General features: G+C 47.9%; 50 non-coding genes across 50 annotated transcripts; 20 read left to right on the top strand and 30 right to left on the bottom strand.

Moving 5' to 3' along the window:
• Nucleotides 1-77: 77 nt before the first annotated feature.
• trnad-guc (transfer RNA aspartic acid (anticodon GUC)) lies at nt 78-149 on the top strand. The gene has a single exon. It is a non-coding gene; the product is annotated as a tRNA-Asp (tRNA).
• Nucleotides 150-432: 283 nt separating this feature from the next.
• On the bottom strand, nt 433-548 carry LOC137042202 (U5 spliceosomal RNA). Its single transcript, XR_010898314.1, has one exon. It is a non-coding gene; the product is annotated as a U5 spliceosomal RNA (small nuclear RNA).
• Nucleotides 549-1,349: 801 nt separating this feature from the next.
• LOC137042201 (U5 spliceosomal RNA) lies at nt 1,350-1,465 on the bottom strand. The gene has a single exon (XR_010898313.1). It is a non-coding gene; the product is annotated as a U5 spliceosomal RNA (small nuclear RNA).
• A 451-nt stretch (nt 1,466-1,916) lies between these two features.
• On the top strand, nt 1,917-1,988 carry trnad-guc (transfer RNA aspartic acid (anticodon GUC)). The gene has a single exon. It is a non-coding gene; the product is annotated as a tRNA-Asp (tRNA).
• Nucleotides 1,989-2,271: 283 nt separating this feature from the next.
• LOC137042231 (U5 spliceosomal RNA) lies at nt 2,272-2,387 on the bottom strand. The gene has a single exon (XR_010898342.1). It is a non-coding gene; the product is annotated as a U5 spliceosomal RNA (small nuclear RNA).
• A 452-nt stretch (nt 2,388-2,839) lies between these two features.
• trnad-guc (transfer RNA aspartic acid (anticodon GUC)) lies at nt 2,840-2,911 on the top strand. The gene has a single exon. It is a non-coding gene; the product is annotated as a tRNA-Asp (tRNA).
• A 283-nt stretch (nt 2,912-3,194) lies between these two features.
• Nucleotides 3,195-3,310, bottom strand: LOC137042199 (U5 spliceosomal RNA). The gene has a single exon (XR_010898312.1). It is a non-coding gene; the product is annotated as a U5 spliceosomal RNA (small nuclear RNA).
• Nucleotides 3,311-4,111: 801 nt separating this feature from the next.
• Nucleotides 4,112-4,227, bottom strand: LOC137042101 (U5 spliceosomal RNA). The gene has a single exon (XR_010898220.1). It is a non-coding gene; the product is annotated as a U5 spliceosomal RNA (small nuclear RNA).
• Nucleotides 4,228-4,678: 451 nt separating this feature from the next.
• trnad-guc (transfer RNA aspartic acid (anticodon GUC)) lies at nt 4,679-4,750 on the top strand. Its single transcript has one exon. It is a non-coding gene; the product is annotated as a tRNA-Asp (tRNA).
• Nucleotides 4,751-5,033: 283 nt separating this feature from the next.
• On the bottom strand, nt 5,034-5,149 carry LOC137042108 (U5 spliceosomal RNA). The gene has a single exon (XR_010898226.1). It is a non-coding gene; the product is annotated as a U5 spliceosomal RNA (small nuclear RNA).
• Nucleotides 5,150-5,355: 206 nt separating this feature from the next.
• On the top strand, nt 5,356-5,427 carry trnad-guc (transfer RNA aspartic acid (anticodon GUC)). Its single transcript has one exon. It is a non-coding gene; the product is annotated as a tRNA-Asp (tRNA).
• Nucleotides 5,428-5,708: 281 nt separating this feature from the next.
• LOC137042198 (U5 spliceosomal RNA) lies at nt 5,709-5,824 on the bottom strand. The gene has a single exon (XR_010898311.1). It is a non-coding gene; the product is annotated as a U5 spliceosomal RNA (small nuclear RNA).
• Nucleotides 5,825-6,275: 451 nt separating this feature from the next.
• trnad-guc (transfer RNA aspartic acid (anticodon GUC)) lies at nt 6,276-6,347 on the top strand. The gene has a single exon. It is a non-coding gene; the product is annotated as a tRNA-Asp (tRNA).
• A 281-nt stretch (nt 6,348-6,628) lies between these two features.
• LOC137042229 (U5 spliceosomal RNA) lies at nt 6,629-6,744 on the bottom strand. Its single transcript, XR_010898340.1, has one exon. It is a non-coding gene; the product is annotated as a U5 spliceosomal RNA (small nuclear RNA).
• Nucleotides 6,745-7,195: 451 nt separating this feature from the next.
• Nucleotides 7,196-7,267, top strand: trnad-guc (transfer RNA aspartic acid (anticodon GUC)). The gene has a single exon. It is a non-coding gene; the product is annotated as a tRNA-Asp (tRNA).
• A 281-nt stretch (nt 7,268-7,548) lies between these two features.
• Nucleotides 7,549-7,664, bottom strand: LOC137042262 (U5 spliceosomal RNA). The gene has a single exon (XR_010898371.1). It is a non-coding gene; the product is annotated as a U5 spliceosomal RNA (small nuclear RNA).
• An 803-nt stretch (nt 7,665-8,467) lies between these two features.
• LOC137042107 (U5 spliceosomal RNA) lies at nt 8,468-8,583 on the bottom strand. Its single transcript, XR_010898225.1, has one exon. It is a non-coding gene; the product is annotated as a U5 spliceosomal RNA (small nuclear RNA).
• A 451-nt stretch (nt 8,584-9,034) lies between these two features.
• On the top strand, nt 9,035-9,106 carry trnad-guc (transfer RNA aspartic acid (anticodon GUC)). The gene has a single exon. It is a non-coding gene; the product is annotated as a tRNA-Asp (tRNA).
• A 281-nt stretch (nt 9,107-9,387) lies between these two features.
• On the bottom strand, nt 9,388-9,503 carry LOC137042197 (U5 spliceosomal RNA). Its single transcript, XR_010898310.1, has one exon. It is a non-coding gene; the product is annotated as a U5 spliceosomal RNA (small nuclear RNA).
• A 451-nt stretch (nt 9,504-9,954) lies between these two features.
• trnad-guc (transfer RNA aspartic acid (anticodon GUC)) lies at nt 9,955-10,026 on the top strand. Its single transcript has one exon. It is a non-coding gene; the product is annotated as a tRNA-Asp (tRNA).
• Nucleotides 10,027-10,307: 281 nt separating this feature from the next.
• On the bottom strand, nt 10,308-10,423 carry LOC137042196 (U5 spliceosomal RNA). Its single transcript, XR_010898309.1, has one exon. It is a non-coding gene; the product is annotated as a U5 spliceosomal RNA (small nuclear RNA).
• An 804-nt stretch (nt 10,424-11,227) lies between these two features.
• On the bottom strand, nt 11,228-11,343 carry LOC137042221 (U5 spliceosomal RNA). The gene has a single exon (XR_010898333.1). It is a non-coding gene; the product is annotated as a U5 spliceosomal RNA (small nuclear RNA).
• A 451-nt stretch (nt 11,344-11,794) lies between these two features.
• Nucleotides 11,795-11,866, top strand: trnad-guc (transfer RNA aspartic acid (anticodon GUC)). The gene has a single exon. It is a non-coding gene; the product is annotated as a tRNA-Asp (tRNA).
• Nucleotides 11,867-12,147: 281 nt separating this feature from the next.
• On the bottom strand, nt 12,148-12,263 carry LOC137042220 (U5 spliceosomal RNA). The gene has a single exon (XR_010898332.1). It is a non-coding gene; the product is annotated as a U5 spliceosomal RNA (small nuclear RNA).
• Nucleotides 12,264-13,067: 804 nt separating this feature from the next.
• On the bottom strand, nt 13,068-13,183 carry LOC137042195 (U5 spliceosomal RNA). The gene has a single exon (XR_010898308.1). It is a non-coding gene; the product is annotated as a U5 spliceosomal RNA (small nuclear RNA).
• Nucleotides 13,184-13,635: 452 nt separating this feature from the next.
• On the top strand, nt 13,636-13,707 carry trnad-guc (transfer RNA aspartic acid (anticodon GUC)). The gene has a single exon. It is a non-coding gene; the product is annotated as a tRNA-Asp (tRNA).
• A 283-nt stretch (nt 13,708-13,990) lies between these two features.
• Nucleotides 13,991-14,106, bottom strand: LOC137042194 (U5 spliceosomal RNA). Its single transcript, XR_010898307.1, has one exon. It is a non-coding gene; the product is annotated as a U5 spliceosomal RNA (small nuclear RNA).
• Nucleotides 14,107-14,312: 206 nt separating this feature from the next.
• Nucleotides 14,313-14,384, top strand: trnad-guc (transfer RNA aspartic acid (anticodon GUC)). Its single transcript has one exon. It is a non-coding gene; the product is annotated as a tRNA-Asp (tRNA).
• Nucleotides 14,385-14,665: 281 nt separating this feature from the next.
• LOC137042193 (U5 spliceosomal RNA) lies at nt 14,666-14,781 on the bottom strand. The gene has a single exon (XR_010898306.1). It is a non-coding gene; the product is annotated as a U5 spliceosomal RNA (small nuclear RNA).
• Nucleotides 14,782-15,232: 451 nt separating this feature from the next.
• Nucleotides 15,233-15,304, top strand: trnad-guc (transfer RNA aspartic acid (anticodon GUC)). Its single transcript has one exon. It is a non-coding gene; the product is annotated as a tRNA-Asp (tRNA).
• Nucleotides 15,305-15,585: 281 nt separating this feature from the next.
• LOC137042192 (U5 spliceosomal RNA) lies at nt 15,586-15,701 on the bottom strand. Its single transcript, XR_010898305.1, has one exon. It is a non-coding gene; the product is annotated as a U5 spliceosomal RNA (small nuclear RNA).
• Nucleotides 15,702-16,152: 451 nt separating this feature from the next.
• trnad-guc (transfer RNA aspartic acid (anticodon GUC)) lies at nt 16,153-16,224 on the top strand. The gene has a single exon. It is a non-coding gene; the product is annotated as a tRNA-Asp (tRNA).
• Nucleotides 16,225-16,505: 281 nt separating this feature from the next.
• On the bottom strand, nt 16,506-16,621 carry LOC137042191 (U5 spliceosomal RNA). Its single transcript, XR_010898304.1, has one exon. It is a non-coding gene; the product is annotated as a U5 spliceosomal RNA (small nuclear RNA).
• A 452-nt stretch (nt 16,622-17,073) lies between these two features.
• Nucleotides 17,074-17,145, top strand: trnad-guc (transfer RNA aspartic acid (anticodon GUC)). Its single transcript has one exon. It is a non-coding gene; the product is annotated as a tRNA-Asp (tRNA).
• A 283-nt stretch (nt 17,146-17,428) lies between these two features.
• LOC137042190 (U5 spliceosomal RNA) lies at nt 17,429-17,544 on the bottom strand. The gene has a single exon (XR_010898303.1). It is a non-coding gene; the product is annotated as a U5 spliceosomal RNA (small nuclear RNA).
• An 807-nt stretch (nt 17,545-18,351) lies between these two features.
• Nucleotides 18,352-18,467, bottom strand: LOC137042189 (U5 spliceosomal RNA). Its single transcript, XR_010898302.1, has one exon. It is a non-coding gene; the product is annotated as a U5 spliceosomal RNA (small nuclear RNA).
• A 559-nt stretch (nt 18,468-19,026) lies between these two features.
• LOC137042268 (U5 spliceosomal RNA) lies at nt 19,027-19,140 on the bottom strand. The gene has a single exon (XR_010898376.1). It is a non-coding gene; the product is annotated as a U5 spliceosomal RNA (small nuclear RNA).
• Nucleotides 19,141-19,347: 207 nt separating this feature from the next.
• On the top strand, nt 19,348-19,419 carry trnad-guc (transfer RNA aspartic acid (anticodon GUC)). Its single transcript has one exon. It is a non-coding gene; the product is annotated as a tRNA-Asp (tRNA).
• Nucleotides 19,420-19,700: 281 nt separating this feature from the next.
• LOC137042188 (U5 spliceosomal RNA) lies at nt 19,701-19,816 on the bottom strand. The gene has a single exon (XR_010898301.1). It is a non-coding gene; the product is annotated as a U5 spliceosomal RNA (small nuclear RNA).
• A 451-nt stretch (nt 19,817-20,267) lies between these two features.
• trnad-guc (transfer RNA aspartic acid (anticodon GUC)) lies at nt 20,268-20,339 on the top strand. Its single transcript has one exon. It is a non-coding gene; the product is annotated as a tRNA-Asp (tRNA).
• A 1,003-nt stretch (nt 20,340-21,342) lies between these two features.
• Nucleotides 21,343-21,458, bottom strand: LOC137042187 (U5 spliceosomal RNA). The gene has a single exon (XR_010898300.1). It is a non-coding gene; the product is annotated as a U5 spliceosomal RNA (small nuclear RNA).
• Nucleotides 21,459-22,262: 804 nt separating this feature from the next.
• Nucleotides 22,263-22,378, bottom strand: LOC137042186 (U5 spliceosomal RNA). Its single transcript, XR_010898299.1, has one exon. It is a non-coding gene; the product is annotated as a U5 spliceosomal RNA (small nuclear RNA).
• An 806-nt stretch (nt 22,379-23,184) lies between these two features.
• On the bottom strand, nt 23,185-23,300 carry LOC137042185 (U5 spliceosomal RNA). The gene has a single exon (XR_010898298.1). It is a non-coding gene; the product is annotated as a U5 spliceosomal RNA (small nuclear RNA).
• A 450-nt stretch (nt 23,301-23,750) lies between these two features.
• Nucleotides 23,751-23,822, top strand: trnad-guc (transfer RNA aspartic acid (anticodon GUC)). Its single transcript has one exon. It is a non-coding gene; the product is annotated as a tRNA-Asp (tRNA).
• Nucleotides 23,823-24,103: 281 nt separating this feature from the next.
• On the bottom strand, nt 24,104-24,219 carry LOC137042183 (U5 spliceosomal RNA). Its single transcript, XR_010898297.1, has one exon. It is a non-coding gene; the product is annotated as a U5 spliceosomal RNA (small nuclear RNA).
• Nucleotides 24,220-24,670: 451 nt separating this feature from the next.
• Nucleotides 24,671-24,742, top strand: trnad-guc (transfer RNA aspartic acid (anticodon GUC)). The gene has a single exon. It is a non-coding gene; the product is annotated as a tRNA-Asp (tRNA).
• Nucleotides 24,743-25,023: 281 nt separating this feature from the next.
• LOC137042182 (U5 spliceosomal RNA) lies at nt 25,024-25,139 on the bottom strand. The gene has a single exon (XR_010898296.1). It is a non-coding gene; the product is annotated as a U5 spliceosomal RNA (small nuclear RNA).
• A 452-nt stretch (nt 25,140-25,591) lies between these two features.
• trnad-guc (transfer RNA aspartic acid (anticodon GUC)) lies at nt 25,592-25,663 on the top strand. The gene has a single exon. It is a non-coding gene; the product is annotated as a tRNA-Asp (tRNA).
• A 283-nt stretch (nt 25,664-25,946) lies between these two features.
• Nucleotides 25,947-26,062, bottom strand: LOC137042181 (U5 spliceosomal RNA). The gene has a single exon (XR_010898295.1). It is a non-coding gene; the product is annotated as a U5 spliceosomal RNA (small nuclear RNA).
• Nucleotides 26,063-26,866: 804 nt separating this feature from the next.
• Nucleotides 26,867-26,982, bottom strand: LOC137042217 (U5 spliceosomal RNA). The gene has a single exon (XR_010898329.1). It is a non-coding gene; the product is annotated as a U5 spliceosomal RNA (small nuclear RNA).
• Between the last annotated feature and the right edge of the window lie 7 nt (nt 26,983-26,989).

The following is a 26,989-nucleotide window of genomic DNA, read 5'->3' as shown; positions in this document are numbered from 1 at the left end:
CCCATAATGGAAAGCATACCCAGTATTTAGCGACTTCTCAACGGTTGCGCATGCAAAACAGTGTCTGCAAGACTCAGTCCTCGTTAGTATAGTGGACAGTATCTCCGCCTGTCACGCGGAAGACCGGGGTTCGATTCCCCGACGGGGAGGTTTCTTCTTTATGACGGCCAAACACCTTGCATAAGCTCAGGCTTTACAGTCAACCCCCGCCGTTCAAGACTCGCCTGATGATGATCAGCTGACTGCGCAATGGGCTTGTAAAAGGTGTTTTTATGCATATTTGGCCTGGGTTTGTGTTGCATTTCCACTGTTCTGACCAGCAGGGGCCACCAGCGCGTGGCACCTCAAAGCAGTGATTCGTTCGGCCAAGCGTTCGGTTCAGTTGATCCCAAAGATTCCAATAAAATGCTCTGTTTTTGAACAAATACATGTGGCTCTGCTGTGAGCAGAGCATCCAAAAATAGCAAAAACTCGCAAATGTTCCCCTCCACGGAAATCTTTAGTAAAAGGCGAAAGATTTATGCGTGAATGAAGAGAAACTCGAGTTGTACCCCTGAGATGTTGGGCCAATGGGCTCCCACCAACATGCCACAGCTCAGCAAGGGTAACGTCTGGTGCTGGATCCTGCCACCCTGCTTTTTTCTTTTTTAAATCATCGAGCCATTTCCATTGGAAGGAGCAAATGTAATAAGAATCCGCCCCATCACCAGATGACCGCAAACCCTGCCTAAGACGATGTCACTGAGGCCGATAGTACGTTGAAGACCAATGGTAGTATTCGCACGAGATTTTTTTATGAACTTCCTAAAAGCGAAATGAAAAACCCTTCATCTCCTTCCATTGCGGGTTGATTCCTCCACAGGACAGGGTAAGCTCCTCTCCTGACCCCTTGGCCAAAATAAAAGGGTTAAATAATGACTCCCATAATGGAAAGCATACCCAGTAGATAGCGACTTCTCAACGGTTGCGCATGCAAAACAGTGTCTGCAAGACTCAGTCCTCGTTAGTATAGTGGACAGTATCTCCGCCTGTCACGCGGAGACCGGGGTTCGATTCCCCGACGGGGAGGTTTCTTCTTTATGACAGCCAAACACCTTGCATAAGCTCAGGCTTTACAGTCAACCAGCCGTTCAAGACTCGCCTGATGATGATCAGCTGACTGCGCAATGGGCTTGTAAAAGGTGTTTTTATGCATATTTGGCCTGGGTTTGTGTTGCATTTCCACTGTTCTGACCAGCAGGGGCCACCAGCGCGTGGCACCTCAGAGCAGTGATTCGTTCGGCCAAGCGTTCTGTTCAGTTGACCCCAAAGATTCCAATAAAATGCTCTGTTTTTGAACAAATACATGTGGCTCTGCTGTGAGCAGAGCATCCAAAAATAGCAAAAACTCGCAAATGTTCCCCTCCACGGAAATCTTTAGTAAAAGGCGAAAGATTTATGCGTGAATGAAGAGAAACTCGAGTTGTACACCTGAGATGTTGGGCCAATGGGGTCCCACCAACATGCCACAATGCTCAGCAAGGGTAACGTCTGGTGCTGGATCCTGCCACCCTGCTTTTTTCTTTTTTAAATCATCGAGCCATTTCCATTGGAAGGAGCAAATGTAATAAGAATCCGCCCCATCACCAGATGACCGCAAACCCTGCCTAAGACGATGTCACTGAGGCCGATAGTACGTTGAAGACCAATGGTAGTATTCGCACGAGATTTTTTTATGAACTTTCTGGAAGCGAAATGAAAAACCCTTCATCTCCTTCCATTGCGGGTTGATTCCTCCACAGGACAGGGTAAGCTCCTCTCCTGCCCCCTTGGCCAAAATAAAAGGGTTAAATAATGACTCCCATAATGGAAAGCATACCCAGTAGTTAGCGACTTCTCAACGGTTGCGCATGCAAAACAGTGTCTGCAAGACTCAGTCCTCGTTAGTATAGTGGACAGTATCTCCGCCTGTCACGCGGAAGACCGGGGTTCGATTCCCCGACGGGGAGGTTTCTTCTTTATGACGGCAAAACACCTTGCATAAGCTCAGGCTTTACAGTCAACCCCCGCCGTTCAAGACTCGCCTGATGATGATCAGCTGACTGCGCAATGGGCTTGTAAAAGGTGTTTTTATGCATATTTGGCCTGGGTTTGTGTTGCATTTCCACTGTTCTGACCAGCAGGGGCCACCAGCGCGTGGCACCTCAAAGCAGTGATTTGTTCGGCCAAGCGTTCGGTTCAGTTGACCCCAAAGATTCCAATAAAATGCTCTGTTTTTGAACAAATACATGTGGCTCTGCTGTGAGCAGAGCATCCAAAAATAGCAAAAACTCACAAATGTTCCCCTCCACGGAAATCTTTAGTAAAAGGCGAAAGATTTATGCGTGAATGAAGAGAAACTCGAATTGTACCCCTGAGATGTTGGGCCAATGGGCTCCCACCAACATGCCACAATGCTCAGCAAGGGTAACGTCTGGTGCTGGATCCTGCCACCCTGCTTTTTTCTTTTTTAAATCATCGAGCCATTTCCATTGGAAGGAGCAAATGTAATAAGAATCCGCCCCATCACCAGATGACCGCAAACCCTGCCTAAGACGAATGTCGCTGAGGCCGATAGTACGTTGAAGACCAATGGTAGTATTCGCACGAGATTTTTTTATGAACTTCCTGGAAGCGAAATGAAAAACCCTTCATCTCCTTCCATTGCGGGTTGATTCCTCCACAGGACAGGGTAAGCTCCTCTCCTGCCCCCTTGGCCAAAATAAAAGGGTTAAATAATGACTCCCATAATGGAAAGCATACCCAGTATTTAGCGACTTCTCAACGGTTGCGCATGCAAAACAGTGTCTGCAAGACTCAGTCCTCGTTAGTATAGTGGACAGTATCTCCGCCTGTCACGCGGAAGACCGGGGTTCGATTCCCCGACGGGGAGGTTTCTTCTTTATGACGGCCAAACACCTTGCATAAGCTCAGGCTTTACAGTCAACCCCCGCCGTTCAAGACTCGCCTGATGATGATCAGCTGACTGCGCAATGGGCTTGTAAAAGGTGTTTTTATGCATATTTGGCCTGGGTTTGTGTTGCATTTCCACTGTTCTGACCAGCAGGGGCCACCAGCGCGTGGCACCTCAAAGCAGTGATTCGTTCGGCCAAGCGTTCGGTTCAGTTGATCCCAAAGATTCCAATAAAATGCTCTGTTTTTGAACAAATACATGTGGCTCTGCTGTGAGCAGAGCATCCAAAAATAGCAAAAACTCGCAAATGTTCCCCTCCACGGAAATCTTTAGTAAAAGGCGAAAGATTTATGCGTGAATGAAGAGAAACTCGAGTTGTACCCCTGAGATGTTGGGCCAATGGGCTCCCACCAACATGCCACAGCTCAGCAAGGGTAACGTCTGGTGCTGGATCCTGCCACCCTGCTTTTTTCTTTTTTAAATCATCGAGCCATTTCCATTGGAAGGAGCAAATGTAATAAGAATCCGCCCCATCACCAGATGACCGCAAACCCTGCCTAAGACGATGTCACTGAGGCCGATAGTACGTTGAAGACCAATGGTAGTATTCGCACGAGATTTTTTTATGAACTTCCTAAAAGCGAAATGAAAAACCCTTCATCTCCTTCCATTGCGGGTTGATTCCTCCACAGGACAGGGTAAGCTCCTCTCCTGACCCCTTGGCCAAAATAAAAGGGTTAAATAATGACTCCCATAATGGAAAGCATACCCAGTAGTTAGCGACTTCTCAACGGTTGCGCATGCAAAACAGTGTCTGCAAGACTCAGTCCTCGTTAGTATAGTGGACAGTATCTCCGCCTGTCACGCGGAGACCGGGGTTCGATTCCCTGACGGGGAGGTTTCTTCTTTATGACGGCCAAACACCTTGCATAAGCTCAGGCTTTACAGTCAACCCGCCGTTCAAGACTCGCCTGATGATGATCAGCTGACTGCGCAATGGGCTTGTAAAAGGTGTTTTTATGCATATTTGGCCTGGGTTTGTGTTGCATTTCCACTGTTCTGACCAGCAGGGGCCACCAGCGCGTGGCACCTCAGAGCAGTGATTCGTTCGGCCAAGCGTTCTGTTCAGTTGACCCCAAAGATTCCAATAAAATGCTCTGTTTTTGAACAAATACATGTGGCTCTGCTGTGAGCAGAGCATCCAAAAATAGCAAAAACTCGCAAATGTTCCCCTCCACGGAAATCTTTAGTAAAAGGCGAAAGATTTATGCGTGAATGAAGAGAAACCTGAGTTGTACACCTGAGATGTTGGGCCAATGGGGTCCCACCAACATGCCACAATGCTCAGCAAGGGTAACGTCTGGTGCTGGATCCTGCCACCCTGCTTTTTTCTTTTTTAAATCATCGAGCCATTTCCATTGGAAGGAGCAAATGTAATAAGAATCCGCCCCATCACCAGATGACCGCAAACCCTGCCTAAGACGATGTCACTGAGGCCGATAGTACGTTGAAGACCAATGGTAGTATTCGCACGAGATTTTTTTATGAACTTTCTGGAAGCGAAATGAAAAACCCTTCATCTCCTTCCATTGCGGGTTGATTCCTCCACAGGACAGGGTAAGCTCCTCTCCTGCCCCCTTGGCCAAAATAAAAGGGTTAAATAATGACTCCCATAATGGAAAGCATACCCAGTATTTAGCGACTTCTCAACAGTTGCGCATGCAAAACTGTGTCTACAAGACTCAGTCCTCGTTAGTATAGTGGACAGTATCTCCGCCTGTCACGCGGAAGACCGGGGTTCGATTCCCCGACGGGGAGGTTTCTTCTTTATGACGGCAAAACACCTTGCATAAGCTCAGGCTTTACAGTCAACCCCCGCCGTTCAAGACTCGCCTGATGATGATCAGCTGACTGCGCAATGGGCTTGTAAAAGGTGTTTTTATGCATATTTGGCCTGGGTTTGTGTTGCATTTCCACTGTTCTGACCAGCAGGGGCCACCAGCGCGTGGCACCTCAAAGCAGTGATTTGTTCGGCCAAGCGTTCGGTTCAGTTGACCCCAAAGATTCCAATAAAATGCTCTGTTTTTGAACAAATACATGTGGCTCTGCTGTGAGCAGAGCATCCAAAAATAGCAAAAACTCACAAATGTTCCCCTCCACGGAAATCTTTAGTAAAAGGCGAAAGATTTATGCGTGAATGAAGAGAAACTCGAGTTGTACCCCTGAGATGTTGGGCCAATGGGCTCCCACCAACATGCCACAATGCTCAGCAAGGGTAACGTCTGGTGCTGGATCCTGCCACCCTGCTTTTTTCTTTTTTAAATCATCGAGCCATTTCCATTGGAAGGAGCAAATGTAATAAGAATCCGCCCCATCACCAGATGACCGCAAACTCTGCCTAAGACGATGTCACTGAGGCTCAGTCCTCGTTAGTATAGTGGACAGTATCTCCGCCTGTCACGCGGAAGACCGGGGTTCGATTCCCCGACGGGGAGGTTTCTTCTTTATGACGGCCAAACACCTTGCATAAGCTCAGGGTTTACAGTCAACCCGCCGTTCAAGACTAGCCTGATGATGATCAGCTGACTGCGCAATGGGCTTGTAAAAGGTGTTTTTATGCATATTTGGCCTGGGTTTGTGTTGCATTTCCACTGTTCTGACCAGCAGGGGCCACCAGCGCGTGGCACCTCAAAGCAGTGATTCGTTCGGCCAAGCGTTCTGTTCAGTTGACCCCAAAGATTCCAATAAAATGCTCTGTTTTTGAACAAATACATGTGGCTCTGCTGTGAGCAGAGCATCCAAAAATAGCAAAAACTCGCAAATGTTCCCCTCCACGGAAATCTTTAGTAAAAGGCGAAAGATTTATGCGTGAATGAAGAGAAACTCGAGTTGTACCCCTGAGATGTTGGGCCAATGGGCTCGCACCAACATGCCACAATGCTCAGCAAGGGTAACGTCTGGTGCTGGATCCTGCCACCCTGCTTTTTTCTTTTTTAAATCATCGAGCCATTTCCATTGGAAGGAGCAAATGTAATAAGAATCCGCCCCATCACCAGATGACCGCAAACCCTGCCTAAGACGATGTCACTGAGGCCGATAGTACGTTGAAGACCAATGGTAGTATTCGCACAAGATTTTTTTATGAACTTCCTGGAAGCGAAATGAAAAACCCTTCATCTCCTTCCATTGCGGGTTGATTCCTCCACAGGACAGGGTAAGCTCCTCTCCTGCCCCCTTGGCCAAAATAAAAGGGTTAAATAATGACTCCCATAATGGAAAGCATACCCAGTAGTTAGCGACTTCTCAACGGTTGCGCATGCAAAACAGTGTCTGCAAGAGTCAGTCCTCGTTAGTATAGTGGACAGTATCTCCGCCTGTCACGCGGAAGACCGGGGTTCGATTCCCCGACGGGGAGGTTTCTTCTTTATGACGGCCAAACACCTTGCATAAGCTCAGGCTTTACAGTCAACCCGCCGTTCAAGACTCGCCTGATGATGATCAGCTGACTGCGCAATGGGCTTGTAAAAGGTGTTTTTATGCATATTTGGCCTGGGTTTGTGTTGCATTTCCACTGTTCTGACCAGCAGGGGCCACCAGCGCGTGGCACCTCAAAGCAGTGATTCGTTCGGCCAAGCGTTCGGTTCAGTTGACCCCAAAGATTCCAATAAAATGCTCTGTCTTTGAACAAATACATGTGGCTCTGCTGTGAGCAGAGCATCCAAAAATAGCAAAAACTCGCAAATGTTCCCCTCCACGGAAATCTTTAGTAAAAGGCGAAAGATTTATGCGTGAATGAAGTGAAACTCGAGTTGTAGCCCTGAGATGTTGGGCCAATGGGCTCCCACCAACATGCCACAATGCTCAGCAAGGGTAACGTCTGGTGCTGGATCCTGCCACCCTGCTTTTTTCTTTTTTAAATCATCGAGCCATTTCCATTGGAAGGAGCAAATGTAATAAGAATCCGCCCCATCACCAGATGACCGCAAACCCTGCCTAAGACGATGTCACAGAGGCCGATAGTACGTTGAAGACCAATGGTAGTATTCGCACAAGATTTTTTTATGAACTTCCTGGAAGCGAAATGAAAAACCCTTCATCTCCTTCCATTGCGGGTTGATTCCTCCACAGGACAGGGTAAGCTCCTCTCCTGCCCCCTTGGCCAAAATAAAAGGGTTAAATAATGACTCCCATAATGGAAAGCATACCCAGTAGTTAGCGACTTCTCAACGGTTGCGCATGCAAAACAGTGTCTGCAAGACTCAGTCCTCGTTAGTATAGTGGACAGTATCTCCGCCTGTCACGCGGAAGACCGGGGTTCGATTCCCCGACGGGGAGGTTTCTTCTTTATGACGGCCAAACACCTTGCATAAGCTCAGGCTTTACAGTCAACCCGCCGTTCAAGACTCGCCTGATGATGATCAGCTGACTGCGCAATGGGCTTGTAAAAGGTGTTTTTATGCATATTTGGCCTGGGTTTGTGTTGCATTTCCACTGTTCTGACCAGCAGGGGCCACCAGCGCGTGGCACCTCAAAGTAGTGATTCGTTCGGCCAAGCGTTCTGTTCAGTTGACCCCAAAGATTCCAATAAAATGCTCTGTTTTTGAACAAATACATGTGGCTCTGCTGTGAGCAGAGCATCCAAAAATAGCAAAAACTCGCAAATGTTCCCCTCCACGGAAATCTTTAGTAAACGGCGAAAGATTTATGCGTGAATGAAGAGAAACTCGAGTTGTACCCCTGAGATGTTGGGCCAATGGGCTCCCACCAACATGCCACAATGCTCAGCAAGGGTAACGTCTGGTGCTGGATCCTGCCACCCTGCTTTTTTCTTTTTTAAATCATCGAGCCATTTCCATTGGAAGGAGCAAATGTAATAAGAATCCGCCCCATCACCAGATGACCGCAAACCCTGCCTAAGACGATGTCACTGAGGCCGATAGTACGTTGAAGACCAATGGTAGTATTCGCACGAGATTTTTTTATGAACTTCCTAAAAGCGAAATGAAAAACCCTTCATCTCCTTCCATTGCGGGTTGATTCCTCCACAGGACAGGGTAAGCTCCTCTCCTGACCCCTTGGCCAAAATAAAAGGGTTAAATAATGACTCCCATAATGGAAAGCATACCCAGTAGTTAGCGACTTCTCAACGGTTGCGCATGCAAAACAGTGTCTGCAAGACTCAGTCCTCGTTAGTATAGTGGACAGTATCTCCGCCTGTCACGCGGAGACCGGGGTTCGATTCCCCGACGGGGAGGTTTCTTCTTTATGACGGCCAAACACCTTGCATAAGCTCAGGCTTTACAGTCAACCCGCCGTTCAAGACTCGCCTGATGATGATCAGCTGACTGCGCAATGGGCTTGTAAAACGTGTTTTTATGCATATTTGGCCTGGGTTTGTGTTGCATTTCCACTGTTCTGACCAGCAGGGGCCACCAGCGCGTGGCACCTCAGAGCAGTGATTCGTTCGGCCAAGCGTTCTGTTCAGTTGACCCCAAAGATTCCAATAAAATGCTCTGTTTTTGAACAAATACATGTGGCTCTGCTGTGAGCAGAGCATCCAAAAATAGCAAAAACTCACAAATGTTCCCCTCCACGGAAATCTTTAGTAAAAGGCGAAAGATTTATGCGTGAATGAAGAGAAACTCGAGTTGTACACCTGAGATGTTGGGCCAATGGGCTCCCACCAACATGCCACAATGCTCAGCAAGGGTAACGTCTGGTGCTGGATCCTGCCACCCTGCTTTTTTCTTTTTTAAATCATCGAGCCATTTCCATTGGAAGGAGCAAATGTAATAAGAATCCGCCCCATCACCAGATGACCGCAAACCCTGCCTAAGACGATGTCACTGAGGCCGATAGTACGTTGAAGACCAATGGTAGTATTCGCACGAGATTTTTTTATGAACTTCCTGGAAGCGAAATGAAAAACCCTTCATCTCCTTCCATTGCGGGTTGATTCCTCCACAGGACAGGGTAAGCTCCTCTCCTGCCCCCTTGGCCAAAATAAAAGGGTTAAATAATGACTCCCATAATGGAAAGCATACCCAGTAGTTAGCGACTTCTCAACGGTTGCGCATGCAAAACAGTGTCTGCAAGACTCAGTCCTCGTTAGTATAGTGGACAGTATCTCCGCCTGTCACGCGGAAGACCGGGGTTCGATTCCCCGACGGGGAGGTTTCTTCTTTATGACGGCAAAACACCTTGCATAATCTCAGGCTTTACAGTCAACCCGCCGTTCAAGACTCGCCTGATGATGATCAGCTGACTGCGCAATGGGCTTGTAAAAGGTGTTTTTATGCATATTTGGCCTGGGTTTGTGTTGCATTTCCACTGTTCTGACCAGCAGGGGCCACCAGCGCGTGGCACCTCAAAGCAGTGATTCGTTCGGCCAAGCGTTCGGTTCAGTTGACCCCAAAGATTCCAATAAAATGCTCTGTTTTTGAACAAATACATGTGGCTCTGCTGTGAGCAGAGCATCCAAAAATAGCAAAAACTCGCAAATGTTCCCCTCCACGGAAATCTTTAGTAAAAGGCGAAAGATTTATGCGTGAATGAAGAGAAACTCGAGTTGTACCCCTGAGATGTTGGGCCAATGGGCTCCCACCAACATGCCACAATGCTCAGCAAGGGTAACGTCTGGTGCTGGATCCTGCCACCCTGCTTTTTTCTTTTTTAAATCATCGAGCCATTTCCATTGGAAGGAGCAAATGTAATAAGAATCCACCCCATCACCAGATGACCGCAAACCCTGCCTAAGACGATGTCACTGAGGCCGATAGTACGTTGAAGACCAATGGTAGTATTCGCACAAGATTTTTTTATGAACTTCCTGGAAGCGAAATGAAAAACCCTTCATCTCCTTCCATTGCGGGTTGATTCCTCCACAGGACAGGGTAAGCTCCTCTCCTGCCCCCTTGGCCAAAATAAAAGGGTTAAATAATGACTCCCATAATGGAAAGCATACCCAGTAGTTAGCGACTTCTCAACGGTTGCGCATGCAAAACAGTGTCTGCAAGACTCAGTCCTCGTTAGTATAGTGGACAGTATCTCCGCCTGTCACGCGGAAGACCGGGGTTCGATTCCCCGACGGGGAGGTTTCTTCTTTATGACGGCCAAACACCTTGCATAAGCTCAGGCTTTACAGTCAACCCGCCGTTCAAGACTCGCCTGATGATGATCAGCTGACTGCGCAATGGGCTTGTAAAAGGTGTTTTTATGCATATTTGGCCTGGGTTTGTGTTGCATTTCCACTGTTCTGACCAGCAGGGGCCACCAGCGCGTGGCACCTCAGAGCAGTGATTCGTTCGGCCAAGCGTTCTGTTCAGTTGACCCCAAAGATTCCAATAAAATGCTCTGTTTTTGAACAAATACATGTGGCTCTGCTGTGAGCAGAGCATCCAAAAATAGCAAAAACTCGCAAATGTTCCCCTCCACGGAAATCTTTAGTAAAAGGCGAAAGATTTATGCGTGAATGAAGAGAAACTCGAGTTGTACACCTGAGATGTTGGGCCAATGGTCTCCCACCAACATGCCACAATGCTCAGCAAGGGTAACGTCTGGTGCTGGATCCTGCCACCCTGCTTTTTTCTTTTTTAAATCATCGAGCCATTTCCATTGGAAGGAGCAAATGTAATAAGAATCCGCCCCATCACCAGATGACCGCAAACCCTGCCTAAGACGATGTCACTGAGGCCGATAGTACGTTGAAGACCAATGGTAGTATTCGCACGAGATTTTTTTATGAACTTCCTGGAAGCGAAATGAAAAACCCTTCATCTCCTTCCATTGCGGGTTGATTCCTCCACAGGACAGGGTAAGCTCCTCTCCTGCCCCCTTGGCCAAAATAAAAGGGTTAAATAATGACTCCCATAATGGAAAGCATACCCAGTAGTTAGCGACTTCTCAACGGTTGCGCATGCAAAACAGTGTCTGCAAGACTCAGTCCTCGTTAGTATAGTGAACAGTATCTCCGCCTGTCACGCGGAAGACCGGGGTTCGATTCCCCGACGGGGAGGTTTCTTCTTTATGACGGCAAAACACCTTGCATAAGCTCAGGCTTTACAGTCAACCCGCCGTTCAAGACTCGCCTGATGATGATCAGCTGACTGCGCAATGGGCTTGTAAAAGGTGTTTTTATGCATATTTGGCCTGGGTTTGTGTTGCATTTCCACTGTTCTGACCAGCAGGGGCCACCAGCGCGTGGCACCTCAAAGCAGTGATTCGTTCGGCCAAGCGTTCGGTTCAGTTGACCCCAAAGATTCCAATAAAATGCTCTGTTTTTGAACAAATACATGTGGCTCTGCTGTGAGCAGAGCATCCAAAAATAGCAAAAACTCGCTAATGTTCCCCTCCACGGAAATCTTTAGTAAAAGGCGAAAGATTTATGCGTGAATGAAGAGAAACTCGAGTTGTACCCCTGAGATGTTGGGCCAATGGGCTCCCACCAACATGCCACAATGCTCAGCAAGGGTAACGTCTGGTGCTGGATCCTGCCACCCTGCTTTTTTCTTTTTTAAATCATCGAGCCATTTCCATTGGAAGGAGCAAATGTAATAAGAATCCGCCCCATCACCAGATGACCGCAAACCCTGCCTAAGACGATGTCACTGAGGCCGATAGTACGTTGAAGACCAATGGTAGTATTCGCACAAGATTTTTTTATGAACTTCCTGGAAGCGAAATGAAAAACCCTTCATCTCCTTCCATTGCGGGTTGATTCCTCCACAGGACAGGGTAAGCTCCTCTCCTGCCCCCTTGGCCAAAATAAAAGGGTTAAATAATGACTCCCATAATGGAAAGCATACCCAGTAGTTAGCGACTTCTCAACGGTTGCGCATGCAAAACAGTGTCTGCAAGACTCAGTCCTCGTTAGTATAGTGGACAGTATCTCCGCCTGTCACGCGGAAGACCGGGGTTCGATTCCCCGACGGGGAGGTTTCTTCTTTATGACGGCAAAACACCTTGCATAAGCTCAGGCTTTACAGTCAACCCGCCGTTCAAGACTCGCCTGATGATGATCAGCTGACTGCGCAATGGGCTTGTAAAAGGTGTTTTTATGCATATTTGGCCTGGGTTTGTGTTGCATTTCCACTGTTCTGACCAGCAGGGGCCACCAGCGCGTGGCACCTCAAAGCAGTGATTCGTTCGGCCAAGCGTTCGGTTCAGTTGACCCCAAAGATTCCAATAAAATGCTCTGTTTTTGAACAAATACATGTGGCTCTGCTGTGAGCAGAGCATCCAAAAATAGCAAAAACTCGCTAATGTTCCCCTCCACGGAAATCTTTAGTAAAAGGCGAAAGATTTATGCGTGAATGAAGAGAAACTCGAGTTGTACCCCTGAGATGTTGGGCCAATGGGCTCCCACCAACATGCCACAATGCTCAGCAAGGGTAACGTCTGGTGCTGGATCCTGCCACCCTGCTTTTTTCTTTTTTAAATCATCGAGCCATTTCCATTGGAAGGAGCAAATGTAATAAGAATCCGCCCCATCACCAGATGACCGCAAACCCTGCCTAAGACGATGTCACTGAGGCCGATAGTACGTTGAAGACCAATGGTAGTATTCGCACAAGATTTTTTTATGAACTTCCTGGAAGCGAAATGAAAAACCCTTCATCTCCTTCCATTGCGGGTTGATTCCTCCACAGGACAGGGTAAGCTCCTCTCCTGCCCCCTTGGCCAAAATAAAAGGGTTAAATAATGACTCCCATAATGGAAAGCATACCCAGTAGTTAGCGACTTCTCAACGGTTGCGCATGCAAAACAGTGTCTGCAAGACTCAGTCCTCGTTAGTATAGTGGACAGTATCTCCGCCTGTCACGCGGAAGACCGGGGTTCGATTCCCCGATGGGGAGGTTTCTTCTTTATGACGGCCAAACACCTTGCATAAGCTCAGGCTTTACAGTCAACCCGCCGTTCAAGACTCGCCTGATGATGATCAGCTGACTGCGCAATGGGCTTGTAAAAGGTGTTTTTATGCATATTTGGCCTGGGTTTGTGTTGCATTTCCACTGTTCTGACCAGCAGGGGCCACCAGCGCGTGGCACCTCAAAGCAGTGATTCGTTCGGCCAAGCGTTCGGTTCAGTTGACCCCAAAGATTCCAATAAAATGCTCTGTTTTTGAACAAATACATGTGGCTCTGCTGTGAGCAGAGCATCCAAAAATAGCAAAAACTCGCAAATGTTCCCCTCCACGGAAATCTTTAGTAAAAGGCGAAAGATTTATGCGTGAATGAAGAGAAACTCGAGTTGTACCCCTGAGATGTTGGGCCAGTGGGCTCCCACCAACATGCCACAATGCTCAGCAAGGGTAACGTCTGGTGCTGGATCCTGCCACCCTGCTTTTTTCTTTTTTAAATCATCGAGCCATTTCCATTGGAAGGAGCAAATGTAATAAGAATCCGCCCCATCACCAGATGACCGCAAACCCTGCCTAAGACGATGTCACTGAGGCCGATAGTACGTTGAAGACCAATGGTAGTATTCGCACAAGATTTTTTTATGAACTTCCTGGAAGCGAAATGAAAAACCCTTCATCTCCTTCCATTGCGGGTTGATTCCTCCACAGGACAGGGTAAGCTCCTCTCCTGCCCCCTTGGCCAAAATAAAAGGGTTAAATAATGACTCCCATAATGAAAAAGCATACCCAGTATTTAGCGACTTCTCAACGGTTGCGCATGCAAAACAGTGTCTGCAAGACTCAGTCCTCGTTAGTATAGTGGACAGTATCTCCGCCTGTCACGCGGAAGACCGGGGTTCGATTCCCCGACGGGGAGGTTTCTTCTTTATGACGGCAAAACACCTTGCATAAGCTCAGGCTTTACAGTCAACCCCCGCCGTTCAAGACTCGCCTGATGATGATCAGCTGACTGCGCAATGGGCTTGTAAAAGGTGTTTTTATGCATATTTGGCCTGGGTTTGTGTTGCATTTCCACTGTTCTGACCAGCAGGGGCCACCAGCGCGTGGCACCTCAAAGCAGTGATTTGTTCGGCCAAGCGTTCGGTTCAGTTGACCCCAAAGATTCCAATAAAATGCTCTGTTTTTGAACAAATACATGTGGCTCTGCTGTGAGCAGAGCATCCAAAAATAGCAAAAACTCGCAAATGTTCCCCTCCACGGAAATCTTTAGTAAAAGGCGAAAGATTTATGCGTGAATGAAGAGAAACTCGAGTTGTACCCCTGAGATGTTGGGCCAATGGGCTCCCACCAACATGCCACAATGCTCAGCAAGGGTAACGTCTGGTGCTGGATCCTGCCACCCTGCTTTTTTCTTTTTTAAATCATCGAGCCATTTCCATTGGAAGGAGCAAATGTAATAAGAATCCGCCCCATCACCAGATGACCGCAAACTCTGCCTAAGACGATGTCACTGAGGCTCAGTCCTCGTTAGTATAGTGGACAGTATCTCCGCCTGTCACGCGGAAGACCGGGGTTCGATTCCCCGACGGGGAGGTTTCTTCTTTATGACGGCCAAACACCTTGCATAAGCTCAGGGTTTACAGTCAACCCGCCGTTCAAGACTAGCCTGATGATGATCAGCTGACTGCGCAATGGGCTTGTAAAAGGTGTTTTTATGCATATTTGGCCTGGGTTTGTGTTGCATTTCCACTGTTCTGACCAGCAGGGGCCACCAGCGCGTGGCACCTCAAAGCAGTGATTCGTTCGGCCAAGCGTTCTGTTCAGTTGACCCCAAAGATTCCAATAAAATGCTCTGTTTTTGAACAAATACATGTGGCTCTGCTGTGAGCAGAGCATCCAAAAATAGCAAAAACTCGCAAATGTTCCCCTCCACGGAAATCTTTAGTAAAAGGCGAAAGATTTATGCGTGAATGAAGAGAAACTCGAGTTGTACCCCTGAGATGTTGGGCCAATGGGCTCCCACCAACATGCCACAATGCTCAGCAAGGGTAACGTCTGGTGCTGGATCCTGCCACCCTGCTTTTTTCTTTTTTAAATCATCGAGCCATTTCCATTGGAAGGAGCAAATGTAATAAGAATCCGCCCCATCACCAGATGACCGCAAACCCTGCGTAAGACGATGTCACTGAGGCCGATAGTACGTTGAAGACCAATGGTAGTATTCGCACAAGATTTTTTTATGAACTTCCTGGAAGCGAAATGAAAAACCCTTCATCTCCTTCCATTGCGGGTTGATTCCTCCACAGGACAGAGTAAGCTCCTCTCCTGCCCCCTTGGCCAAAATAAAAGGGTTAAATAATGACTCCCACAATGGAAAGCATACCCAGTAGTTAGCGACTTCTCAACGGTGGCGCATGCAAAACAGTGTCTGCAAGACTCAGTCCTCGTTAGTATAGTGGACAGTATCTCCGCCTGTCACGCGGAAGACCGGGGTTCGATTCCCCGACGGGGAGGTTTCTTCTTTATGACGGCCAAACACCTTGCATAAGCTCAGGCTTTACAGTGAACCCGCCGTTCAAGACTCGCCTGATGATGATCAGCTGACTGCGCAATGGGCTTGTAAAAGGTGTTTTTATGCATATTTGGCCTGGGTTTGTGTTGCATTTCCACTGTTCTGACCAGCAGGGGCCACCAGCGCGTGGCACTTCAAAGCAGTGATTCGTTCGGCCAAGCGTTCGGTTCAGTTGACCCTAACGCTTCCAAAAAAATGCTCTGTTTTTGAACAAATACACGTGGCTCTGCTGTGAGCAGAGCATCCAAAAATAGCAAAAACTCGCAAATGTTCCCCTCCACGGAAATCTTTAGTAAAAGGCGAAAGATTTATGCGTGAATGAAGAGAAACTCGAGTTGTACCCCTGAGATGTTGGGCCAATGGGCTCCCACCAACATGCCACAATGCTCAGCAAGGGTAACGTCTGGTGCTGGATCCTGCCACCCTGCTTTTTTCTTTTTTAAATCATCGAGCCATTTCCATTGGAAGGAGCAAATGTAATAAGAATCCGCCCCATCACCAGATGACCGCAAACCATGCCTAAGACGATGTCACTGAGGCCGATAGTACGTTGAAGACCAATGGTAGTATTCGCACGAGATTTTTTTATGAACTTCCTGGAAGCGAAATGAAAAACCCTTCATCTCCTTCCATTGCGGGTTGATTCCTCCACAGGACAGGGTAAGCTCCTCTCCTGCCCCCTTGGCCAAAATAAAAGGGTTAAATAATGACTCCCATAATGGAAAGCATACCCAGTATTTAGCGACTTCTCAAGGGTTGCGCATGCAAAACAGTGTCTGCAAGACTCAGTCCTCGTTAGTATAGTGGACAGTATCTCCGCCTGTCACGCGGAAGACCGGGGTTCGATTCCCCGACGGGGAGGTTTCTTCTTTATGACGGCCAAACACCTTGCATAAGCTCAGGCTTTACAGTCAACCCGCCGTTCAAGACTCGCCTGATGATGATCAGCTGACTGCGCAATGGGCTTGTAAAAGGTGTTTTTATGCATATTTGGCCTGGGTTTGTGTTGCATTTCCACTGTTCTGACCAGCAGGGGCCACCAGCGCGTGGCACCTCAAAGCAGTGATTCGTTCGGCCAAGCGTTCGGTTCAGTTGACCCCAAAGATTCCAATAAAATGCTCTGTTTTTGAACAAATACATGTGGCTCTGCTGTGAGCAGAGCATCCAAAAATAGCAAAAACTCGCAAATGTTCCCCTCCACGGAAATCTTTAGTAAAAGGCGAAAGATTTATGCGTGAATGAAGAGAAACTCGAGTTGTACCCCTGAGATGTTGGGCCAATGGGCTCCCACCAACATGCCACAATGCTCAGCAAGGGAAACGTCTGGTGCTGGATCCTGCCACCCTGCTTTTTTCTTTTTTAAATCATCGAGCCATTTCCATTGGAAGGAGCAAATGTAATAAGAATCCGCCCCATCACCAGATGACCGCAAACCCTGCCTAAGACGAATGTCGCTGAGGCCGATAGTACGTTGAAGACCAATGGTAGTATTCGCACGAGATTTTTTTATGAACTTCCTGGAAGCGAAATGAAAAACCCTTCATCTCCTTCCATTGCGGGTTGATTCCTCCACAGGACAGGGTAAGCTCCTCTCCTGCCCCCTTGGCCAAAATAAAAGGGTTAAATAATGACTCCCATAATGGAAAGCATACCCAGTATTTAGCGACTTCTCAACGGTTGCGCATGCAAAACAGTGTCTGCAAGACTCAGTCCTCGTTAGTATAGTGGACAGTATCTCCGCCTGTCACGCGGAAGACCGGGGTTCGATTCCCCGACGGGGAGGTTTCTTCTTTATGACGGCCAAACACCTTGCATAAGCTCAGGCTTTACATTCAACCCCCGCCGTTCAAGACTCGCCTGATGATGATCAGCTGACTGCGCAATGGGCTTGTAAAAGGTGTTTTTATGCATATTTGGCCTGGGTTTGTGTTGCATTTCCACTGTTCTGACCAGCAGGGGCCACCAGCGCGTGGCACCTCAAAGCAGTGATTCGTTCGGCCAAGCGTTCGGTTCAGTTGATCCCAAAGATTCCAATAAAATGCTCTGTTTTTGAACAAATACATGTGGCTCTGCTGTGAGCAGAGCATCCAAAAATAGCAAAAACTCGCAAATGTTCCCCTCCACGGAAATCTTTAGTAAAAGGCGAAAGATTTATGCGTGAATGAAGAGAAACTCGAGTTGTACCCCTGAGATGTTGGGCCAATGGGCTCCCACCAACATGCCACAATGCTCAGCAAGGGTAACGTCTGGTGCTGGATCCTGCCACCCTGCTTTTTTCTTTTTTAAATCATCGAGCCATTTCCATTGGAAGGAGCAAATGTAATAAGAATCCGCCCCATCACCAGATGACCGCAAACCCTGCCTAAGACGAATGTCGCTGAGGCCGATAGTACGTTGAAGACCAATGGTAGTATTCGCACGAGATTTTTTTATGAACTTCCTGGAAGCGAAATGAAAAACCCTTCATCTCCTTCCATTGCGGGTTGATTCCTCCACAGGACAGGGTAAGCTCCTCTCCTGCCCCCTTGGCCAAAATAAAAGGGTTAAATAATGACTCCCATAATGGAAAGCATACCCAGTATTTAGCGACTTCTCAACGGTTGCGCATGCAAAACAGTGTCTGCAAGACTCAGTCTTCGTTAGTATAGTGGACAGTATCTCCGCCTGTCACGCGGAAGACCGGGGTTCGATTCCCCGACGGGGAGGTTTCTTCTTTATGACGGCCAAACACCTTGCATAAGCTCAGGCTTTACAGTCAACCCCCGCCGTTCAAGACTCGCCTGATGATGATCAGCTGACTGCGCAATGGGCTTGTAAAAGGTGTTTTTATGCATATTTGGCCTGGGTTTGTGTTGCATTTCCACTGTTCTGACCAGCAGGGGCCACCAGCGCGTGGCACCTCAAAGCAGTGATTCGTTCGGCCAAGCGTTCGGTTCAGTTGATCCCAAAGATTCCAATAAAATGCTCTGTTTTTGAACAAATACATGTGGCTCTGCTGTGAGCAGAGCATCCAAAAATAGCAAAAACTCGCAAATGTTCCCCTCCACGGAAATCTTTAGTAAAAGGCGAAAGATTTATGCGTGAATGAAGAGAAACTCGAGTTGTACCCCTGAGATGTTGGGCCAATGGGCTCCCACCAACATGCCACAATGCTCAGCAAGGGTAACGTCTGGTGCTGGATCCTGCCACCCTGCTTTTTTCTTTTTTAAATCATCGAGCCATTTCCATTGGAAGGAGCAAATGTAATAAGAATCCGCCCCATCACCAGATGACCGCAAACTCTGCCTAAGACGATGGCACTGAGGCTCAGTCCTCGTTAGTATAGTGGACAGTATCTCCGCCTGTCATGCGGAAGACCGGGGTTCGATTCCCCGACGGGGAGGTTTCTTCTTTATGACGGCCAAACACCTTGCATAAGCTCAGGGTTTACAGTCAACCCGCCGTTCAAGACTAGCCTGATGATGATCAGCTGACTGCGCAATGGGCTTGTAAAAGGTGTTTTTATGCATATTTGGCCTGGGTTTGTGTTGCATTTCCACTGTTCTGACCAGCAGGGGCCACCAGCGCGTGGCACCTCAAAGCAGTGATTCGTTCGGCCAAGCGTTCTGTTCAGTTGACCCCAAAGATTCCAATAAAATGCTCTGTTTTTGAACAAATACATGTGGCTCTGCTGTGAGCAGAGCATCCAAAAATAGCAAAAACTCGCAAATGTTCCCGCCACGGAAATCTTTAGTAAAAGGCGAAAGATTTATGCGTGAATGAAGAGAAACTCGAGTTGTACCCCTGAGATGTTGGGCCAATGGGCTCCCACCAACATGCCACAATGCTCAGCAAGGGTAACGTCTGGTGCTGGATCCTGCCACCCTGCTTTTTTCTTTTTTAAATCATCGAGCCATTTCCATTGGAAGGAGCAAATGTAATAAGAATCCGCCCCATCACCAGATGACCGCAAACTCTGCCTAAGACGATGTCACTGAGGCTCAGTCCTCGTTAGTATAGTGGACAGTATCTCCGCCTGTCACGCGGAAGACCGGGGTTCGATTCCCCGACGGGGAGGTTTCTTCTTTATGACGGCCAAACACCTTGCATAAGCTCAGGCTTTACAGTGAACCCGCCGTTCAAGACTCGCCTGATGATGATCAGCTGACTGCGCAATGGGCTTGTAAAAGGTGTTTTTATGCATATTTGGCCTGGGTTTGTGTTGCATTTCCACTGTTCTGACCAGCAGGGGCCACCAGCGCGTGGCACTTCAAAGCAGTGATTCGTTCGGCCAAGCGTTCGGTTCAGTTGACCCCAACGCTTCCAAAAAAATGCTCTGTTTTTGAACAAATACACGTGGCTCTGCTGTGAGCAGAGCATCCAAAAATAGCAAAAACTCGCAAATGTTCCCCTCCACGGAAATCTTTAGTAAAAGGCGAAAGATTTATGCGTGAATGAAGAGAAACTCGAGTTGTACCCCTGAGATGTTGGGCCAATGGGCTCCCACCAACATGCCACAATGCTCAGCAAGGGTAACGTCTGGTGCTGGATCCTGCCACCCTGCTTTTTTCTTTTTTAAATCATCGAGCCATTTCCATTGGAAGGAGCAAATGTAATAAGAATCCGCCCCATCACCAGATGACCGCAAACCATGCCTAAGACGATGTCACTGAGGCCGATAGTACGTTGAAGACCAATGGTAGTATTCACACGAGATTTTTTTATGAACTTCCTGGAAGCGAAATGAAAAACCCTTCATCTCCTTCCATTGCGGGTTGATTCCTCCACAGGACAGGGTAAGCTCCTCTCCTGCCCCCTTGGCCAAAATAAAAGGGTTGAATAATGACTCCCATAATGGAAAGCATACCCAGTATTTAGCGACTTCTCAAGGGTTGCGCATGCAAAACAGTGTCTGCAAGACTCAGTCCTCGTTAGTATAGTGGACAGTATCTCCGCCTGTCACGCGGAAGACCGGGGTTCGATTCCCCGACGGGGAGGTTTCTTCTTTATGACGGCCAAACACCTTGCATAAGCTCAGGCTTTACAGTCAACCCGCCGTTCAAGACTCGCCTGATGATGATCAGCTGACTGCGCAATGGGCTTGTAAAAGGTGTTTTTATGCATATTTGGCCTGGGTTTGTGTTGCATTTCCACTGTTCTGACCAGCAGGGGCCACCAGCGCGTGGCACCTCAAAGCAGTGATTCGTTCGGCCAAGCATTCGGTTCAGTTGACCCCAAAGATTCCAATAGGGTAACGTCTGGTGCTGGATCCTGCCACCCTGCTTTTTTCTTTTTTAAATCATCGAGCCATTTCCATTGGAAGGAGCAAATGTAATAAGAATCCGCCCCATCACCAGATGACCGCAAACCCTGCCTAAGACGAATGTCGCTGAGGCCGATAGTACGTTGAAGACCAATGGTAGTATTCGCACGAGATTTTTTTATGAACTTCCTGGAAGCGAAATGAAAAACCCTTCATCTCCTTCCATTGCGGGTTGATTCCTCCACAGGACAGGGTAAGCTCCTCTCCTGCCCCCTTGGCCAAAATAAAAGGGTTAAATAATGACTCCCATAATGGAAAGCATACCCAGTATTTAGCGACTTCTCAACGGTTGCGCATGCAAAACAGTGTCTGCAAGACTCAGTCTTCGTTAGTATAGTGGACAGTATCTCCGCCTGTCACGCGGAAGACCGGGGTTCGATTCCCCGACGGGGAGGTTTCTTCTTTATGACGGCCAAACACCTTGCATAAGCTCAGGCTTTACAGTCAACCCCCGCCGTTCAAGACTCGCCTGATGATGATCAGCTGACTGCGCAATGGGCTTGTAAAAGGTGTTTTTATGCATATTTGGCCTGGGTTTGTGTTGCATTTCCACTGTTCTGACCAGCAGGGGCCACCAGCGCGTGGCACCTCAAAGCAGTGATTCGTTCGGCCAAGCGTTCGGTTCAGTTGATCCCAAAGATTCCAATAAAATGCTCTGTTTTTGAACAAATACATGTGGCTCTGCTGTGAGCAGAGCATCCAAAAATAGCAAAAACTCGCAAATGTTCCCCTCCACGGAAATCTTTAGTAAAAGGCGAAAGATTTATGCGTGAATGAAGAGAAACTCGAGTTGTACCCCTGAGATGTTGGGCCAATGGGCTCCCACCAACATGCCACAATGCTCAGCAAGGGTAACGTCTGGTGCTGGATCCTGCCACCCTGCTTTTTTCTTTTTTAAATCATCGAGCCATTTCCATTGGAAGGAGCAAATGTAATAAGAATCCGCCCCATCACCAGATGACCGCAAACCCTGCCTAAGACGATGTCACTGAGGCCGATAGTACGTTGAAGACCAATGGTAGTATTCGCACGAGATTTTTTTATGAACTTCCTGGAAGCGAAATGAAAAACCCTTCATCTCCTTCCATTGCGGGTTGATTCCTCCACAGGACAGGGTAAGCTCCTCTCCTGCCCCCTTGGCCAAAATAAAAGGGTTAAATAATGACTCCCATAATGGAAAGCATACCCAGTATTTAGCGACTTCTCAACGGTTGCGCATGCAAAACTGTGTCTACAAGACTCAGTCCTTGTTAGTATAGTGGACAGTATCTCCGCCTGTCACGCGGAAGACCGGGGTTCGATTTCCCGACGGGGAGGTTTCTTCTTTATGACGGCAAAACACCTTGCATAAGCTCAGGCTTTACAGTCAACCCCCCGTTCAAGACTCGCCTGATGATGATCAGCTGACTGCGCAATGGGCTTGTAAAAGGTGTTTTTATGCATATTTGGCCTGGGTTTGTGTTGCATTTCCACTGTTCTGACCAGCAGGGGCCACCAGCGCGTGGCACCTCAAAGCAGTGATTCGTTCGGCCAAGCGTTCTGTTCAGTTGACCCCAAAGATTCCAATAAAATGCTCTGTTTTTGAACAAATACATGTGGCTCTGCTGTGAGCAGAGCATCCAAAAATAGCAAAAACTCGCAAATGTTCCCCTCCACGGAAATCTTTAGTAAAAGGCGAAAGATTTATGCGTGAATGAAGAGAAACTCGAGTTGTACCCCTGAGATGTTGGGCCAATGGGCTCCCACCAACATGCCACAATGCTCAGCAAGGGTAACGTCTGGTGCTGGATCCTGCCACCCTGCTTTTTTCTTTTTTAAATCATCGAGCCATTTCCATTGGAAGGAGCAAATGTAATAAGAATCCGCCCCATCACCAGATGACCGCAAACCCTGCGTAAGACGATGTCACTGAGGCCGATAGTACGTTGAAGACCAATGGTAGTATTCGCACAAGATTTTTTTATGAACTTCCTGGAAGCGAAATGAAAAACCCTTCATCTCCTTCCATTGCGGGTTGATTCCTCCACAGGACAGGGTAAGCTCCTCTCCTGCCCCCTTGGCCAAAATAAAAGGGTTAAATAATGACTCCCATAATGGAAAGCATACCCAGTAGTTAGCGACTTCTCAACGGTTGCGCATGCAAAACAGTGTCTGCAAGACTCAGTCCTCGTTAGTATAGTGGACAGTATCTCCGCCTGTCACGCGGAAGACCGGGGTTCGATTCCCTGACGGGGAGGTTTCTTCTTTATGACGGCCAAACACCTTGCATAAGCTCAGGCTTTACAGTCAACCCCCGCCGTTCAAGACTCGCCTGATGATGATCAGCTGACTGCGCAATGGGCTTGTAAAAGGTGTTTTTATGCATATTTGGCCTGGGTTTGTGTTGCATTTCCACTGTTCTGACCAGCAGGGGCCACCAGCGCGTGGCACCTCAAAGCAGTGATTCGTTCAGCCAAGCGTTCGGTTCAGTTGATCCCAAAGATTCCAATAAAATGCTCTGTTTTTGAACAAATACATGTGGCTCTGCTGTGAGCAGAGCATCCAAAAATAGCAAAAACTCGCAAATGTTCCCCTCCACGGAAATCTTTAGTAAAAGGCGAAAGATTTATGCGTGAATGAAGAGAAACTCGAGTTGTACCCCTGAGATGTTGGGCCAATGGGCTCCCACCAACATGCCACAATGCTCAGCAAGGGTAACGTCTGGTGCTGGATCCTGCCACCCTGCTTTTTTCTTTTTAAATCATCGAGCCATTTCCATTGGAAGGAGCAAATGTAATAAGAATCCGCCCCATCACCAGATGACCGCAAACCCTGCGTAAGACGATGTCACTGAGGCCGATAGTACGTTGAAGACCAATGGTAGTATTCGCACAAGATTTTTTTATGAACTTCCTGGAAGCGAAATGAAAAACCCTTCATCTCCTTCCATTGCGGGTTGATTCCTCCACAGGACAGAGTAAGCTCCTCTCCTGCCCCCTTGGCCAAAATAAAAGGGTTAAATAATGACTCCCACAATGGAAAGCATACCCAGTAGTTAGCGACTTCTCAACGGTGGCGCATGCAAAACAGTGTCTGCAAGACTCAGTCCTCGTTAGTATAGTGGACAGTATCTCCGCCTGTCACGCGGAAGACCGGGGTTCGATTCCCCGACGGGGAGGTTTCTTCTTTATGACGGCCAAACACCTTGCATAAGCTCAGGCTTTACAGTGAACCCGCCGTTCAAGACTCGCCTGATGATGATCAGCTGACTGCGCAATGGGCTTGTAAAAGGTGTTTTTATGCATATTTGGCCTGGGTTTGTGTTGCATTTCCACTGTTCTGACCAGCAGGGGCCACCAGCGCGTGGCACTTCAAAGCAGTGATTCGTTCGGCCAAGCGTTCGTTTCAGTTGACCCTAACGCTTCCAAAAAAATGCTCTGTTTTTGAACAAATACACGTGGCTCTGCTGTGAGCAGAGCATCCAAAAATAGCAAAAACTCGCAAATGTTCCCCTCCACGGAAATCTTTAGTAAAAGGCGAAAGATTTATGCGTGAATGAAGAGAAACTCGAGTTGTACCCCTGAGATGTTGGGCCAATGGGCTCCCACCAACATGCCACAATGCTCAGCAAGGGTAACGTCTGGTGCTGGATCCTGCCACCCTGCTTTTTTCTTTTTTAAATCATCGAGCCATTTCCATTGGAAGGAGCAAATGTAATAAGAATCCGCCCCATCACCAGATGACCGCAAACCATGCCTAAGACGATGTCACTGAGGCCGATAGTACGTTGAAGACCAATGGTAGTATTCGCACGAGATTTTTTTATGAACTTCCTGGAAGCGAAATGAAAAACCCTTCATCTCCTTCCATTGCGGGTTGATTCCTCCACAGGACAGGGTAAGCTCCTCTCCTGCCCCCTTGGCCAAAATAAAAGGGTTAAATAATGACTCCCATAATGGAAAGCATACCCAGTATTTAGCGACTTCTCAAGGGTTGCGCATGCAAAACAGTGTCTGCAAGACTCAGTCCTCGTTAGTATAGTGGACAGTATCTCCGCCTGTCACGCGGAAGACCGGGGTTCGATTCCCCGACGGGGAGGTTTCTTCTTTATGACGGCCAAACACCTTGCATAAGCTCAGGCTTTACAGTCAACCCGCCGTTCAAGACTCGCCTGATGATGATCAGCTGACTGCGCAATGGGCTTGTAAAAGGTGTTTTTATGCATATTTGGCCTGGGTTTGTGTTGCATTTCCACTGTTCTGACCAGCAGGGGCCACCAGCGCGTGGCACCTCAAAGCAGTGATTCGTTCGGCCAAGCGTTCGGTTCAGTTGACCCCAAAGATTCCAATAAAATGCTCTGTTTTTGAACAAATACATGTGGCTCTGCTGTGAGCAGAGCATCCAAAAATAGCAAAAACTCGCAAATGTTCCCCTCCACGGAAATCTTTAGTAAAAGGCGAAAGATTTATGCGTGAATGAAGAGAAACTCGAGTTGTACCCCTGAGATGTTGGGCCAATGGGCTCCCACCAACATGCCACAATGCTCAGCAAGGGAAACGTCTGGTGCTGGATCCTGCCACCCTGCTTTTTTCTTTTTTAAATCATCGAGCCATTTCCATTGGAAGGAGCAAATGTAATAAGAATCCGCCCCATCACCAGATGACCGCAAACCCTGCCTAAGACGAATGTCGCTGAGGCCGATAGTACGTTGAAGACCAATGGTAGTATTCGCACGAGATTTTTTTATGAACTTCCTGGAAGCGAAATGAAAAACCCTTCATCTCCTTCCATTGCGGGTTGATTCCTCCACAGGACAGGGTAAGCTCCTCTCCTGCCCCCTTGGCCAAAATAAAAGGGTTAAATAATGACTCCCATAATGGAAAGCATACCCGGTATTTAGCGACTTCTCAACGGTTGCGCATGCAAAACAGTGTCTGCAAGACTCAGTCCTCGTTAGTATAGTGGACAGTATCTCCGCCTGTCACGCGGAAGACCGGGGTTCGATTCCCCGACGGGGAGGTTTCTTCTTTATGACGGCCAAACACCTTGCATAAGCTCAGGCTTTACATTCAACCCCCGCCGTTCAAGACTCGCCTGATGATGATCAGCTGACTGCGCAATGGGCTTGTAAAAGGTGTTTTTATGCATATTTGGCCTGGGTTTGTGTTGCATTTCCACTGTTCTGACCAGCAGGGGCCACCAGCGCGTGGCACCTCAAAGCAGTGATTCGTTCGGCCAAGCGTTCGGTTCAGTTGATCCCAAAGATTCCAATAAAATGCTCTGTTTTTGAACAAATACATGTGGCTCTGCTGTGAGCAGAGCATCCAAAAATAGCAAAAACTCGCAAATGTTCCCCTCCACGGAAATCTTTAGTAAAAGGCGAAAGATTTATGCGTGAATGAAGAGAAACTCGAGTTGTACCCCTGAGATGTTGGGCCAATGGGCTCCCACCAACATGCCACAGCTCAGCAAGGGTAACGTCTGGTGCTGGATCCTGCCACCCTGCTTTTTTCTTTTTTAAATCATCGAGCCATTTCCATTGGAAGGAGCAAATGTAATAAGAATCCGCCCCATCACCAGATGACCGCAAACCCTGCCTAAGACGATGTCACTGAGGCCGATAGTACGTTGAAGACCAATGGTAGTATTCGCACGAGATTTTTTTATGAACTTTCTGGAAGCGAAATGAAAAACCCTTCATCTCCTTCCATTGCGGGTTGATTCCTCCACAGGACAGGGTAAGCTCCTCTCCTGCCCCCTTGGCCAAAATAAAAGGGTTAAATAATGACTCCCATAATGGAAAGCATACCCAGTATTTAGCGACTTCTCAACGGTTGCGCATGCAAACATGTGTCTACAAGACTCAGTCCTCGTTAGTATAGTGGACAGTATCTCCGCCTGTCACGCGGAAGACCGGGGATCGATTCCCCGACGGGGAGGTTTCTTCTTTATGACGGCAAAACACCTTGCATAAGCTCAGGCTTTACAGTCAACCCCCGCCGTTCAAGACTCGCCTGATGATGATCAGCTGACTGCGCAATGGGCTTGTAAAAGGTGTTTTTATGCATATTTGGCCTGGGTTTGTGTTGCATTTCCACTGTTCTGACCAGCAGGGGCCACCAGCGCGTGGCACCTCAAAGCAGTGATTTGTTCGGCCAAGCGTTCGGTTCAGTTGACCCCAAAGATTCCAATAAAATGCTCTGTTTTTGAACAAATACATGTGGCTCTGCTGTGAGCAGAGCATCCAAAAATAGCAAATACTCGCAAATGTTCCCCTCCACGGAAATCTTTAGTAAAAGGCGAAAGATTTATGCGTGAATGAAGAGAAACTCGAGTTGTACCCCT

The sequence above is a fragment of the Pseudorasbora parva genome, chromosome 15 (genome assembly GCF_024679245.1).
Source record: "Pseudorasbora parva isolate DD20220531a chromosome 15, ASM2467924v1, whole genome shotgun sequence".
NCBI classification, from domain to species: Eukaryota; Metazoa; Chordata; class Actinopteri; order Cypriniformes; family Gobionidae; genus Pseudorasbora; species Pseudorasbora parva.
Note: the sequence above shows the minus strand (reverse complement) of the source record. Positions and strands in the feature narration are given on the sequence as shown.